At 35.5% G+C, this 8612-nt stretch overlaps 1 protein-coding gene across 1 annotated transcript in view; it reads right to left on the bottom strand.

Annotated features, from left to right (window-relative positions):
* Positions 1-4911, bottom strand: part of RBBP8 (RB binding protein 8, endonuclease) — a 45096-nt gene extending 40185 nt beyond the window's left edge. Inside the window, exon 1 of the mRNA XM_015821017.1 lies at positions 4735-4911. The gene's annotated coding sequence lies outside the window, so the exon portion shown is untranslated. The remainder of the gene's footprint in view (positions 1-4734) is intronic.
* Positions 4912-8612: the final 3701 nt, after the last annotated feature.

Raw genomic sequence — 8612 nt, 5'->3', positions numbered from 1 at the left:
CCAGCTCTGTTTTTTGTAAACACACTGTTCTCTTGGGAAGGAATCATTTATATGTTTTAAAACAGATCTCTCCCAGGGAAATAAGCTTAAGAGATGACATACAAAACATACATTATACTGCTGTCAGAGTATACATAGAATGAGTTTTTAACTTTTAACTTCTATTCTTATGTTTTGCTTCCTGCAAATGTACATTCTAAATTGTCAGTCTTATACAGGGCTCCAGTTGCCTTGTGTCATGGTTTCTCTGTGCCTCTGTTTTCATAATAGCTGAACCCAAAATGTTTGGGGCGAAACCTTCATTTTCCAAATGATCAGCTACAACAGGTATTATTTGTATGAAATGCTCAACATGTATGAGAACTTTTTCTAGAGCCTATAGTTGTGCACTTTACAGTTCTTAACAGGTTTGCTGAGCAGTATTAGCAGAAAATATTTTTATACCTGTTAAGTATTATGTAATTGCTATTTGAAAGGTTATGCTTTAGGAATGCTCCTTGAGGCCTCTTCTGTTTTAGAGTTTTTAAAAATTGATGTAATCAAGTAAGCATTAGTCATTTAGACTTGTGATAAAGCTTTTTGTGTGAAATTTCACTGTATATACGTATTTAAGGAAAATACTGCATTCCTTGGATTTTTTCAGACAATTATTTTGTGTTAGTCTTCCTGCTAGCTACTGTTTGTTTTGTGTCATAAAGATGTAGGGCATTCCAGAAATCTTAGTGTATTTTTTGTCCAATTTGTTTAACTAGTAAGGAATTCACAGTTAAGTGATAGAGTCCATGCTTCCTTCATGCAGAAGGCCTCAATTAAACTTTGACATTTCCAGTTAAAAAGAAAAGAGCTGGTGATACGAGAAGTTCCTCCAGGATGTTGCATTGACACTGCCAATTAGAGTAGCAGTACTAGATTAGACAGATTAGAGGTGCTTTAGTATAAAAACAGTTTCTTATAACTCAGTTCAGATTATGTGATGAAGTAGGCTCAGATATATTATGTCTATAAAGTACTTGAATCTAATCATGTAAACGTTGAATTGCTAGTGAATGTAATTTTTGAACTGCTAATAATTTAAAACATTTCTAACTTTCCTAGCATTACTAGAAATATTTGTTCTGATGTAACAAGAAAGGGACTAGACATTTTCTTTCAAGAAATAACTTGTCATTACTGTATTCTCATTGAAGAACACAAATAGATTTCTAAGAAATGCCAGGAATTTCAAATAATTTGAAAATGATTCTAGTGCAAAATGTTCTCATAACCCATGGATTACTGTAGAAAACCTTTAGGGAATCAGAACAAAAAAAAAACAAAGTGGATAATCGCTGAAATGTTTATTCAGTATATATCTTTTTGTGAAAAGCCTTAAAGATATTATTAGTCATGGTTTTTTGAACATGAATCCTGCTATTAACACACAAGTGTCAAAACATCTATTTTTTATAGTTCTTTTAGAATCTAGAGTCTTTTACCATGTTCTCGTATCCTTTTAGTACAGCAGAATTCTATATCAGAATATTTGAGTCATTGTTGTGAAAAATATTGCATACTAATATAAGCCCATATGAAAATATGTCTTCTGGGCAAATCCAAATTGTGTATCTTTCCAAATGGACATCTTACTTTGCTTCTTTGAACTACAGCATCTACACCATATGCTACATTACAGCTTTCCATGCTGCCCACAATGCAGAATTAACTTTCCTCAGGTTGGTTACTGATGTTTGTACTGTTTAAAATTTCACAACTAGATATACAGTTGGAACCAATACTGAGTTGGCATTTTGACAGATGAGGTAGAAAGTCTCAACCATTCATTTGATTTATGTTTTGTCTTATATGGAGTGTTTAAAATTTCCAAACAGCCTGTAAAGGACATACTGTGTGCGTAAAAATCATTTTTAAAACATGGTTGTAGAATATGTAAAAATTCAATCATTAAGAATTTGCTACCATTTATCATTATCTAAAATCTATCAAAGTGCTCTTTGCTTTATCAAAGAGATTGTCTTAAAACATCTTTATAATTAAGAAATATTGAATCTAAAACTCAAATATTTAATTGTAATTTAATTGTAATATTGGAACATGAAAGATGGAGCAGTTATATGCTCATCCCAAGGCTGACTAAGAGGGGTGCAGGATGAATTGGAAGTTCTGCCATTTGATAAGGAAATTTGCAGACATTTATACAACGTATCCATTGATGTACTGGCACTGAGGTTTGACAAAAATCCTAAGCCTGTTCTTTTTCCTTACATATCCAAATGTGGGCTATACCAAATGTTTTTGGTTGATGTTATTCTATACTGTAGTAAATAGGAGGTTAGAAAGAATTAAAATAATGCCTTCTTCCTGGTCTGACTGCAATGAACATTGGCTTTGACAGTTACCCAGAGGCACTCACCATTCCTTCCTTCTACAGTACATATGTATACAGAAGGATAGCAGTCAAGCAGAAAAACCCTATAGCAGGGGTGTCAAACGCGCAACATCACGTGACGTGTCAAGACTTTTTTGCCATTGCTGGCAATGGGGTGGACGCGGTTTTGCTATGATGCATCCGACCCGCGGGCCGGCAGTTTGACACCCCTGCCCTATATTCACTTGTGAGTGAGCTTTTTAGAAGTGCATGAGATTTATTTCTGAGTCAATATGTACAGAATTGCACTATGAACTGTAGATACTAGAGTTTTATTACAAATTAAAAGCACTGAGGAGCAGAAAAATATTTTACCAATTCATATAGCCAACACTGTGGAACAATGTAAGAGAATTTAACAGGGTTTTTGGTTTTGTTGCCTTTTTTCAGAGGCAGAAGAAAATGAGCTGACAAGAATTCAGGATCATACATTTTTCGAACCCATGAATATATTCTTCCATTCCACTGCTAAAAGATGTTATGTATGTTGATACTATTTTATCAACAAAATATATTCCCCAAATCTGCTCATTCTATCACTCCAGAGCAGATCTGGGAGAGATAAGATAAATTTTGTGTCATATATGGAAACTAACTGATATAATATTGGATGTGGTCCCAAATCAATAGTTTTTCTTTTGTTTATTTTAGCAGCAAATGCCATTGGTAGAATGAAATCAAGTTAAAATTACCCATGAGTATGATCAATTAAAAGCCATGTAGTTATTTGCAATTTTTCATTGTAGTGCAGCACTACTGTGTATTATGAAGACTGAGAAGCAGGTCTTACTATATTCACTTTGGCTTTCACCCAAAATAAATGTGGTTCAAATTTAATAAGATAAATATCTAGTTGGATTAGTATATAAGGTTGCAATCTTATCCATTTCTATTTGGAAGGAGTGCCACTGTATTCGGTAGGAGTAATTTCTATGTCAACATGCATAGGGTTAAGCTGCTAAACTCAACAAACTGTTTTGAATAATAGTAGCTTTTAAGCTGATGAGGCCAGATTGTCTAAAATATTACAAAATGGTTTAACTAGTGGCCTAGTATATTTTTTAAAAAATGATATAAGTATGCAATTTCCTGCTAAATCAATGAACTATTTGGGATTGTCTCAAAGAATAATTAAAAAATAGCTGTTTATCAACTTGGATATTTGCAGAGACCAAGCCTATACTTATTTTTTTATTGAAAAGATTCCATAGAATATTCTGAGCAATTAAGCATTAAAACATTGCCCAATAGATACTGATATTTTTACTTACCTTGTTATTAGAAAGATTCTTAATTGTTTCTTCTAAAATTCACATTACAACAGCTTCCCTTAGAAAGAGAAAGTACCACAGTACATTTCTTTTTGTTTTAAATCCAGTTGAAAGAGGAATACAAAAGTCACATTTATGTTAAACAAAAGTTATTTTGTCCTAACAGACATGACAAAACCTGTCTTCATTCCTTTCTGTTCAGCTCAGCCAATATACTACTTAGCTTCAGCAAGTTAATCAGTCACCAGATTCTACAGCCTTTGTTTTCAAAGATGTCTAATTCTTACATGACACTACCTGTATATATAAGATCCATACCCTAAACACCTAAACTAAAGGTGGTGCTACATTTTGGTCTATACTTTAGAGCACAATGTCATTGTGTACAGCCCCTATTTATAATAGCAAAAGACAAACTGCCCTTCTAGTGGATAATTTGTAAAGTGCTGAATCAAAATTTGTCAGAATTTCTGTCAGAATAAAAATCTGATATTTTAATTAATTTAAAATTAATTAAAAACATGAGCTCATGTTGCATGGAAAAACAACTCTTTTATGCATAACATTTCCTTTTTTAATTTTCTGTCCTAAAATTGATTTAGTTACCATCTATTCTACACAAAGAAGATATGACTACAATGTAATGCTTATTCAGTTTGGCATAAGACCAATTGAACTTCTGAATAAATATGCAAAGAGTTACATTGCAGCACAACAAACAAATTTATACAGTGGATCACTGCATCACAGCAGGCAATGATCAGGCTACAGTTCAGCTATCCATCTTTAAAAACTATTTTCCAATTTTAGAGATGTTTCTACAATCACCTTTGCCTGAAATGTAAATGTTAAATGAAACCTGATGAAAAATCACTCATTGAAGTTACAAACTGATGTAAGCTATAAGTATATAACTATATACTGATATATAAATATTCATCAAAGAACACACACAGAGAATAAGTGACATATTTGTACAGCATTCAGAATTAAATTTCAGAAGTAATATAGTATTAAATTGATACTTTCAAAACTTACCTTTTAAAAACTGAAACAGGTTTGTCTGATTCGGTTCTTGATAATCAGTGACATTCATTAAGCTTCCCTTAGTTGATAAACATCAAGCTTATATAGGATGAGAAAGTCACAGTGGACCATGCTACAGAATGCAGAGAGGAGTTCTGCTGCACCTAAGATATATACAATGTGCAATGGATAACCTAATATGTCTTTCATTTAACTGGCTGGGCAGGTTTCTGCATTCTCTGGAACATGGAATCATACCAGAATTTGTTGGCATAACAGTCCTGTCAAACCAGTTCCTTGGTAGAACAAAAACCTGTTCAACCAGTCGGCATCAAAGGGCAGTTCAACATGCTGCGGCTCAACTCAACTCTGAAGCTTCATAAGTGGTGAATTATTCACGCCTCCACCAACTCCCAACATAGAATGTTGTAGCCTCCAGCAAAATAATTTACCAAAGGAGTTAGGGAGTGTTGCGTCCATAACCATATCAAATGCACCATTATCCTATTGTTTCAAACTCTGCATTTTGATGCACCTAGATGGAGTTTCTGATGCATAGTTTGAAACAAACCAGAAAGCTTTATTTACATTAAGGATTGTTTAAAGCATTTTTACAAATTGAACACAAAACCCAAAATCTACTCCTAGATTACATTTTTTGCTAATTGAAAATTAAATGTTGAAAAATAGTCAAAGATGAATTATTCCCTTATACATGTCACTGAATTGCTGGCAGCCGTAAAATACTATGCTTTTTTATTAAGTGTCATCTGTTGTAGAATATTTATACCAGAGAAGCAGAAAAACTGCATGTAAAAGTAAGACATGAAACCTGTTTGAAACATCATTATATATGGATAGACATCTATCCCTTATTTCCAGTCTACTATAACCTATTGTAGGCTTTTCCGTTAATTACACTTTACAGCCCTACAGAAATCTCCTTAAATACACATTGTAAGTAATCCAATCTCTGATCAAATATGATTTCCTTGCTGACCTAGTGAGTTCATAGTGGCAGTGTAATTTTTCTTAGATCCCTAGAATGTTTAATGCTTCTTTCATAGGGACCTTCCAGATGATTGATTCATTGAGCATAGGAACCTGATGGTCAAGTCACAGCAACAACTCACTCTGAGACATCTTCCCAAGTCAAGGACAAATGCAGTAGTGCCAGAAAGAAGATCTGGCTTTTGTCATAAGCTTTGGAATAATATGTGACTGGAGCCCCGTAAGGAAATGTATTTGTTTATATACATCTTTTATGCACCTGTCTGTCTCACACTAGTGACTGGGTGTTTACAAGATCAGAAACAAGCAAATCCCCCCAATGGGATCCTCAGCACCTGATGCTCAAGGATAAACTGGATTTATAATATGGGTGTTTTCTTTTGTATCAATTTTAATATTTTGTTACTATTTTTATCATTGTAAGCTGCCCAGGTTTATGGATTGTTGGTGACCAAATATTTTAAGTAAGAAATAAGTTAAGTAAGTAGGTAGGTAGGTAAGTAAGTAAGTAAGTAAGTTTTGATTGGTATTCAGTATTCAGTTTCTTTCCTGTGAATAACATTGCCTTGTCTATGGAAAATGTATGTGAGACAATATAAAATTACTTATACCAGTGGTGATGAACCTATGGCACGCGTGCCAGAGGGGGTACTCGGAGTCCTCTCTGTGGGCACGCGCGCTGTCGTCCCAGCCCTGCCTCCCCCTGTGGCCCCCTCCTCACCAGTAGCCCCCCCTGGAGGAGAGTTGCCCCCAGGCATGGCCCGCACAGAGTAGTGCAGCCAAGCACATGGCAGCAGGGACAAGTCTCCACCCTCGTGCCCTGTCGCGTGCAGATGATGCTGCAGGGCGCGGGCGGAAGGTGTGGCCGCCACGGTGCTGCAGGGTAACTGGGCGATCTGTGGCGGGCCGTGAAGGCAGCGGGTGGCCCTGCAAGGTGGGATGGGCAGGACCGGGCAGGCCGGGGGTGGAGCAGCAGGGCGGGATGGGGGACAGGGCGGTTTTTGGGCACTCGGTCTCTAAAAGGTTCACCATCACTGACTTATACAGTATATTGAAACATGACAGGCTAAAAGAAACAGATGTATGCAAGTAGGGTTGTCAACACAATGTTAGTTTTGTCTAGGTCTTTTTAGCTGCTTTGTGGAATTCTGAAAGTCTAAAGTTCAGCTACTGAGGAAGGAAATATAATTTGCCTTACATATGTTATTTGCCTACTTATTTTTATTTATAGCCTTCCCTCTATATGTTGGTCTAATTTGGTGTACAAATGAATGCTGAACTTCCATTCATGTTCATATCATTTTGCAACCACCACAGAAGTATCATAGTTATCTGTTGAATATTTAATTTCATTTTAGAGTTTAAACTTATCTTTCAGGTGTAAATACTTTCAGGATTTCCAAAGTGGCTGAAAAAAACAATAGTAAAACTAAAATCTTTATATAATATTTAACATTAAATCAGTTGTTGGACATTCATAACCCAAATGACTAGCTATAAAGTAAGTAAGCCCCATAAGAATCACCACCACCTAGTTTATGAGAAGTACATCCTCATTTTTATTTTCAGTTTATAACTACAAAATCTTTTTTTAAAAAAATATTTAAATGTATCCAGGCTAAAAAGATTATTGATGTATCGCACAATTTGCAGTTCGTACTGTATGCAGATAATATAAGAATAAAATAGGTGCCATGATAGATCTCTCTAATTGCAAAACATCTTCTTTCATTCCGATAATATTACCTTTCAAGGAGAATGGGAAGAACATGGTAAACAAGTGAGAACCATGCACAGAGATGAATCTGCATAATGAAATGACAGGAAGCCAAGGAGGACAAGGGAATTTCTAGCCCAAGTGTCTTGCCCATATCCCTTATTTATCAAAACAGCATCACTCTGGAAACCTCCTGCCAGCTTCTGGATGACCTTACTGTTCCCAAACAGTATGGTTTAGAATTGTAACGACTAAATTGTTATCTACTTTGGGAATTCTAATATTAATAAATTTCAACTAGCAAAATTGACACTCAAAATGAAAAAAAGAGACTTCAGTCACCTTTTGGTCTGTATTATTTGTATGTATTGGAATATTAGACAAAACCATAGAGGGAAACCTATATGGACTTTCAGATGAAGTTACTATTGGCAGCCTTGATGATATAACTCTCATATTGCCATTGTTTGACCTCTCTGTACAATGAGAGTTATGCACAGGTGTGTGGAGGTATAGAATTGAAGACTAGCATGCCCTGGAACAGAGAAGCATTGAGACAGAGGCACAGAAGACTGGTTTCTTTTATTCTTGATCATCCAAGATCTTTCTACAGTTTCATACTGTCCCCTTCCCCACAGTGCCATAGTACTCATGCTTGGTTAACATTTGATGTTTGATTATATATTTAATTAATTTGACTTGTCTTTAAGGAAAAAACAGTATGTCCTGTCATTCACTTTGAGCTGCTTTTCCCAGGCCTAACCAACACAATAAGAGTTCACCTATTCTCATCAGTTACATTTATGCAATGGGATGCCCATGTTGCAGTTCAGCTGCCTTTGTAGCTGCCTCCCATACTGACCACTAGCAGATTTCTGTTCCTCATTTTTGTTTTTCAGCAATGCAATTCAACCCCCAATGGCATTGCAGCATCTTTAATGAAGAAGGGCCATTCTTTTTCTTTGGAAGCACAAGATCATATAGCCTTGTTCCAAGGGATGCTTTTCTCTTATTTTTGTTTGGCCTCTGAAGAATCTCCCAGGAAAGAATGAAGTCCCAGGAATCTTAGCTAATGACCATGATTAGAACATATACATCTATATTAGATAGCAGTCTTCTCCATGTTGACAGATGACATGGGATCATTGTTCTGTAATAGCTT

Source organism: Protobothrops mucrosquamatus, unplaced genomic scaffold (assembly GCF_001527695.2).
Source record: "Protobothrops mucrosquamatus isolate PMUCROS unplaced genomic scaffold, P.Mucros_1.0 scaffold_11, whole genome shotgun sequence".
Classification (NCBI taxonomy): Eukaryota; Metazoa; Chordata; class Lepidosauria; order Squamata; family Viperidae; genus Protobothrops; species Protobothrops mucrosquamatus.
This window is presented reverse-complemented; position numbering and strand designations above follow the sequence as displayed.